Source organism: Nomascus leucogenys, chromosome 5 (genome assembly GCF_006542625.1).
Source record: "Nomascus leucogenys isolate Asia chromosome 5, Asia_NLE_v1, whole genome shotgun sequence".
Classification (NCBI taxonomy): Eukaryota; Metazoa; Chordata; class Mammalia; order Primates; family Hylobatidae; genus Nomascus; species Nomascus leucogenys.
The window spans coordinates 68,599,568-68,607,493 of record NC_044385.1 but is presented as its reverse complement, the minus strand read 5'-3'; the positions used below and the strand labels follow the sequence as shown (position 1 = coordinate 68,607,493).

Here is a 7,926-nt window from a genome sequence, read left to right as displayed (position 1 = left end):
GCATTTATTCATCTAAAATGTAAGTTTCTGCTTGTAAAATATGTTTTAATAGCTGTGAGAAAGTCATGACAGGTGGGTTGAGGCAAAACTATCCTCACAAATCATATTGCCACTGTCTGGTGGGGAAAAATACAATGATCATTAGTACAGTTTAGTGCCACTGCCTCAACTGGTCCTAAGGTACCAAAAATTGCATCCAATATCAGCAGTCCAAGTCCTTGCACACCTGCTCTCTCACAGCTTCTTTCTCAGTCTAGGCCAGCATTACCATGGTAGATGCCTTCCTGTGCACCTGGAAGCTCTCAGACAGCAAGAATTTCGATGACTACATGAAGTTAATGAGTGCAAGTTTTGCTACCAGGCAGGTGGCTAGCGTGACAAAGCCTACCACAATCATCAAAAAGAATGGGGACATTATCACCTTAAAAACACAGAGCATGTTCAAGAACACAGAGATCAGCTTTAAGCTGGGGATGGAGTTCGATGAGACAACAGCAGATGACAAAAAGGTCAAGTCCATTGTGACACTGGATGGAGGCAAACTTGTTCACCTGCAGAAGTTTAACGGGCAAGAGAGGACACTTGTGCCAGAGCTAAGTGATGGGAAACTCATCCTGACACTCACCCAGGGCACTGCGGTTTACACTCGCACTTATGAGAAAGAGGTATCATCTGCCTGCACTGTCACTGACTGCTCCTCTGCTACCCTTTGACTCAGCACCACATTGCCTCATTTATTTCCTCTGCATTTTGTACAAATCTACCTTGTTGAAGAATTCTTCTGAGGTCGCGTGCCTCAGAAGAATTCATATCCAGCTCCAGTTCCTGTTGTGTATGTGGTTTGTTTTTTAATGGCATTCAAAGTGTGCTCTGAGGTCAACAAAGCAGAACCAAGGCCAAAAAAAGAAAAATTGTCCAGTATCAGTGCAAAGTCAACCTCGTGAAATGGGCAAATCGTGTCTTTGAATTATTATGAAAACAGCAAAAACTCTTTTCAGGTATAACTGAAAAGGTTTCAGGACCCCACTTAGAAAACTGCCGAGGCAGAAGAACCTACCACGCTAATTTAAGGATTTAATTTAATCATAATTTAAGGATTTAGGGTTCTTAGTGTCCCTTGACTTCATTAGCGGCACCAGTGACTATTAACTCAAGTATAGAGTAATGTATTTAACATCATCTGATTATAGATTAATGCTTCTGTACCATTAAAATCACAGTAGTTTGCAATTGGCCACCACAGATATTGTTAGATGCCAGCATAAAATAAAAACCCCATTACCAATTCTCTTTTATTCTTAAAGGCAAAAGCATTTTCTGGCCATCTTCCTCTAAATTACCCCTGATGAATGGCTAGCAAGACAAGTTAGCTTTTCGGATTTCAGCAAGCTCTGCAGTGGTGAGCAAAAAAAGAGAAGAGGCTTAAATGTCCCCAACCCCACTTAATAAGGTCAGAAAGACCACAGCCCCAGCAGTCAGGATTCTTTTAAAGCCTTTTATCAGGTATGCCTCTGTGCTTGCCTTAGACTAATTTAAAAGCAAGAGTGTCAGAAAGTGAATCAGCGATTTACAGAAGAAAATGCCAGAAAGCGATTCTAACTTGGTTTTTAGCCCTATAGCCTTTTTCCTTCTATTGCAAATATACCCAGTACAGTAAGTGCTTTTAGGCATAGTGTATGGGGGGAAAAGTGCATTCTACTGCTAAATTGCATAGGAACAAAAGAGCTTGAGTATTTTCATTATAAAAACAAACATCTGACAAAAAATATATATATAGGCTAAGAGGTTGATATGGTAGGTTGTGAAAGGGGCCAAGATCTCTGCAGGGTAAAGGAGTTCATTCAGCGTGGTGCTTATTCATCCCAGTCTGCATCTTCCTGCACCTTGTTATATCTATAGAAAAGCAACATTGCATCATAAAAGAGTGAGCTCCTTTAAAAAAAAAAGCACTTGCTTTTTTAAAACAGTTTATGATTTAAGCAGATAGCTTAGAGAGTTTCCACATATCCCCCACACACACACCCATGCAGTTTCTCCTCCTATTATTACATCTTGCACTAATGTGGTACAGTTGTTACAATTAATGATTCAATATTGATGTATTATATTAACTGAAGTTCATGGTTTACATTAAGATGTACTCCTTACGTCATACAGTTCCATGGGTTTTGATAAATGCAGAATGTCATGTATCTACTCCCATAATATTATGTAAAACAGTTTCACCACTCTCAAATCCCCTGTGTGTCATCTGTATTCATCCTTCTTCTCCCCACCCTCCCACCCCCTGGCAACCACTAATCTTTTTACTGTCTCTTTAGTGTCTTGATGTGATGGATTACATTAACTATATTTCAAATGTTAAACCAACCTCACATGCCTGGAATAAATTCCACTTAGTTGTGGCATATACTAATTTTTATATATTGTTGGATTCAATTTGCTAATATTTTTTGAGGATTTTTTATCTATTATCTATTTTCATGAGAGACATTGATCTATAGTTTCCTTTCTCATTGTGTCTTTATCTGGTTTTGGTATTAGGGTGATTCTGCACTCAAGAATAAGCCAGAAAGTGCTCCATTTGCTTCTATTATCTACAAGAGGTTATAGAAAATTGCTATTATTTCTTTGGTAAATGTTTGGTAGATGTACCAGGAAAACCATCTAGGGCTGGTGCTTTTTTTTTCTTTTTTTTTTTGGAAGGTTATTAATTATTGACTTAATTTCTGTAATAGATATATGCCTATTCACAATATCTGTTTCCCTTTGTGTGAGTTTCCCATATATTTCTCCTTGTATTGTGTGTCTTTCAAGAAATTGGTCCAGTATATTTAAGTGTCAAATTTGGGGGGGTGGGGCATAGAATTATCTATAATATTCCCTTGTCACCATTTGAATGTCCATGGGATAAGTAGTAATGACACTTTTTTCATTTTTGATATAAGGAATTTGTATCTCCTCTCTTTTTCTTCGTTTGTCCGGCTAGAAATTTTATCAACTTTATTGACTTTTTCAAGAAACCACACAATTTCCCTGTGACAAATGTACCAAACCAATAAAAGATGTTGATCATAGTGCGAACTAGGTAAGCATATATGGGAAACTCTGCACTAAAAAGTTTTCTGTAAATCTAAAACTATTCTAAAGTAAAAGGATTGTTTAAATAAATAAAAATAGATATAAGCAAAATTCATATATGTGATGTATACAGTTCATAAGACACATGTGAAACATATCAACATTGTCAAGAAAGTTTGAAATTGAGGTATACTTATACTTTGGGAAAAGGCATGGGTAGAAATACAAGTATCAGTAGCATAAACAAGATATTGATAAAACATACATCAAACCAAATAATATACCTTATTTTCACAGTCCAGTGAGATACTTATTAATTTTCTGACCACAACACAATAAAACTAGAAACTGACAACAAAATAAAATTTAAAAAGTATCTTCCTGGAAATAAAAATTTGATCTATAAATAATTCTTTCATCAAAAATAAAGTAAAACTTGAATTATACATTCTTTAAGAATTAATGGCAGTAGGACTACTCCATAAAAAACTCAAAAAACATAGCCAATGTCACTTTCAATAGAAAATCCATTACTTTTAACATTGTTATTACATAAGAAAAATTTCAATTAAATCAAAAAAGCATTCAACTTAAGAAGCTAAAAACCAAAATTAAAAAGCAGTAAATAAATAAATAATCAGAAATAAATTATTTAGGAAAAAATAAAAGCATCAGAAGGAATAAGATGTATCACTGAATAGATGCTAAAATAAACTAACCTCTGAGAATAGAAAGCACAACTGCATAATAGTGGGAATCTTTTAAAGAGTTTATAACCCTACATAGAGATCAGATTTTTTTGTAAAGGAATACTGTGTAAAAAACTTATGACTGTAATAATTGTAGGAAATTAAAATTAACAGAATTTACCCAAGAAGAGATAGAAAAACTATTTTTTAATTGAAAACACAGGTAAAGATTTACACCCTGAAAGTGGATAAGGCCTGATTAATTTTATAGAAAAGTTACAACAAACATCCAAGAAATAGATAATTCCTGTGATATTTATTGGTTTTAGCAAAGAAAAAATCTGAAACATTCCCATTTTTTTAAGACTTACATAGCTCTGATCCCAAAACTCGACCACAACAACATCAGAAATAATTGCCTTATAATTTTGTTCCTGAATATTTATCCAAGAGAAAAATTTAAAATTGGCAAATATTTTAGTAGCCAAAAATAAAAAAAGCAAATATTCATGGTACAATAAAGGGATAATGCATATAATTAAAAGGGTTAATTTTAAGAATGCCAAGATGGTTCAAACTGAGAAAATCATTTATAAAAGTTACCATGTAAATTGGTCAAGAGAAAAAAAAACTGGCATCTCCGTAAATTCCAAAAATGCTTTCGATAAATATTCCTACTGATCAAAATATTCAGTAAAATAGGAATGGATGGATACCTCTTTATCACAATACTTATTTCTCTCTGTCTCTGTGTGTGCGTGTGTGTGTGTGTGTGTGTGTGCATCTATGTGCCTGTAATCAAGAGTCAAACATGCTTCAAATTAATCAAGAACCAGAAAGTTTTCCTCAATCACCATTTACATTTAACATTGAACAATCTAATCAATGCAATTGCACAGAAGGCCACAATGAGTCTATATTGGAAAGAAAGTGGGAGAATTCTATTTACAGCTGAAATAATCACAGCTTAGTAACGTGGAAGCTTACTAAACCAATATGTGGAAAATCAATTGCTTTCCCATAGACAAATAACAGTTAAAAATTTTAGGGCGAGTTGCACATGCCTGTGTCCAATAGCAACAAAATCATGAAATAGCTATTTGGGAAGAAGAGCCAGTTAGTTCCTAGATGCCTTCAGCTGCCCTCCCTCAGGGAGTCAGCAACTCTGGCTCAGCAGAAAGCTCTAAGCCCCTACAGGCAACCTCCCAAGTAATTAGTGGGTGGTCACCAATCACTTCTCACACTAGCAAAGCTGTGATTTCACTTGCAAAACCTAGGTCTTGCTAACTTGATTTTGACTCTGCCCCTTCCAACTCCTCTATAAGCACAGAAGGCAGTAGAAATATTAGGGTTCCTCTCCTGGAGTTAAAACCCCAGTGCATCCTGTTCTTGAGTGAATGATGCCATGTCTCCTGCTGGCCCTGAGTCTGCAGCCTTCCTCACAGATCTGCATCAGCCTGTCTTGTGTGTCATTTTCTCCACCCTTTGTGAACCAGTTAGAATTTGATCAGGGAAGCAGAACTACTACAGATATTAAGGAATAAGACATTTATTATCTGAATTGGGCCTTAGAAAATTGCGAGAGAAACTAGGAAAGTGGAGCTCTGAAAGGCATCAGAGAAAAGTCACTCCCTATCCCTGAGGTGGGTACATGAGTCAGGGCTTGCAGGAAGTGAGGCACACGCAGCTGCTGCAGAGGAACCGAAAGGGGGACTGGTTTGGAAGTCCATGGAAGGCTGGTACCTCCTCATGGTTGTCACTGTGTGAGCTTCAGGGAAGTATCTGTGGGTGCACCTGGAGTCACTGCCAGTGGGGTGACCTGGAGGCACCTGGAGTCACTGCTTGTCAGTGGGGTCAGCACAGGAAGGAGAAGGAAGACATGGCATTGGGAGAAACAAGGACAAACTGAAACCCACCGGGACCTCTGCATCTGTCCTTCACCACCTCTGACTGACAACTACTGATTCATTTCTGACTCCCAAAGCACATGAAAGTTTCTCTTGTAGCCAACCCTAACCTGGGTCAACAGGGGAAAAAAGTCTGGAAAAAGTGGTTCCTGAGTAGCTGTCTTGACATGGCACAAAACATTACACTTTGCTGAATAACTAAAAATAAACCTCATCAGCAACGCATGGGACTTCTATGGAAAAAACATATAAAACATAAAACATTACTGATAGACATAGAAAGAATATGAATAAACAAGAAAGGTATTGATGGATAAAAAAACTAACATTATGGAGATCTCAGCTTTCCTAATTCATCTATAAATTTGGTATGATCCAAAAGTCAATCAGGAATGCTTCTGAAAGATTGCTGGCAGAAAAACATAAAAAAAAATCCATCTTAGAAACAAGAAAAATTGGAGGTGGGGTCAGCAATAGGGAACTTGCCCATTGTATATTTAAAAATACATAACAATAATAATTTTATAAATGAGTCACTAGTGCAGGAATGGGTCAAATGATAAACTGAATAGAAACAATAAACAATCTCGTAATAGGTCCAAACATGTAGAAAATAAAGATCAATTTTAATCTCAATGGGGAAAATATGATACATTTAATGAAAGATGTTGGAAAATTAGGTAGCTATTTGGAGTGGGGTGAGAAATACAAAAAGATCCATACCCCTTTCTCTGTATTAAAATAAATTCCAGATATCTCAAAGATTTGAAGACTTGAAAAATAAAATTAAGTAAGTACCATAAAATGATATGGTAGAATATTTCCATAGCTGAGGGAATAAAAGTAAGCATCTCTTTCTCCATCTCTCTCTCTCTCTCTCTCTTTCTCTCCCTCCCTCTCTCTCTCTCTCTCACACACACACACACACACCACCACCACCTACCAAACCAGAAATTAAGACTGATAAATTTGTTTAAATCATCACCACATCATTAGAAAGGATTGAAAAAAAATTAACCTAGAGGAAAATATTTGCAGTATATACAAAAGACAAGGAATTTATAACCCCTATTAGGGTGTGAGGCACAGACATTCATGTTATCACTTGTGGAAGTATAATTTATATAATATGTATCAAAGCATAAATTTATATAATATGTATCAAAATGTTAAATGACCCAATAAACTAACTTTTTAGGAACTTACCTAAAGTGATTATCACCCAAATGGAAAAGAATACGCCCAAGGATATTCATTATAGCATTGCTTCCCATAGCCAATCAAAGGAGACTCTTTTAATAATAATGGGGCCATTAACAATAATGATGAAAACTTTTATCATTTGACCATAGAAATCTGTTAAGATACATTGTTGAGTAAAAATGCAAGTTACATAATCCCATTTATATAAAATTATATGCACATATTTTAAATAAATAAATGCACAGAAAGGTGTCTGGAAGGACATATCAATTTGTTAAGAGTCATTACTCCTAAAGGTTTGGATATCAAGTTCCCCTCTATCCTGAATTAAATTTTTACCTTAAGCATGTATAACGTAAAAATATTTAAGCTTGGAGTTTCTTTTAAACAAGGCATTTCTTTAACCTCCACAATCGTCCATCTTCAGGACTGCCTCCTTATCTCTTGGAGATCCCTCTTAGCCATCACACTCAAACTTGTTTCCCTCTAGAGGCGCAGGATACTTCTCCCTTCAACTCCTTCTTGGATGAGGCCTTTGTTAGGATCACTTATGAAAGCGTGATTCTGGCCAGGTGCGGTGGCTCACGTCTGTAATCCCAGCACTTTGGGAGGCCGAGGCAGGCGGATCATGAGGTCAGAAGTTCGAGACCAGCCTAGCCAACATAGTGAAACCCCATCTCTACTAAAAATACAAAAATTAGCTGGGTGTGGCGGCATGTGCCTGTAGTCCCAGCTACTCAGGAGGCTGAAGTGGGAGAACTGCTTGAACCCAGGAGGTGGAGGTTGCATTGAGCCAAAACCGCACCATTTGCACTCCAGCCTGGATGACAGAGTGAGACTCTGTCTCAAAAAAAAAAAGCGTGATTCTACTCCTAATACATGTTAATTGGAGAAAAAATTTAAATACAGAAAATCACCAGAAATACTAATAAGAATCGCCTGAATTCAGTGGCTTAACTCCTTATTGCCATGTTTCTACTTCCCATTCCCCATCATTTCTTGCCATGCTTTTTTTTAAATATTATGTAATTTGAGGAATATATCCA

The 7,926-nt window shown here is 36.5% G+C and overlaps 1 pseudogene; it reads left to right on the top strand.

Moving 5' to 3' along the window:
• Positions 1–269: 269 nt before the first annotated feature.
• On the top strand, positions 270–713 carry LOC100581284 (annotated as a pseudogene).
• The last annotated feature ends 7,213 nt before the right edge of the window (positions 714–7,926 follow it).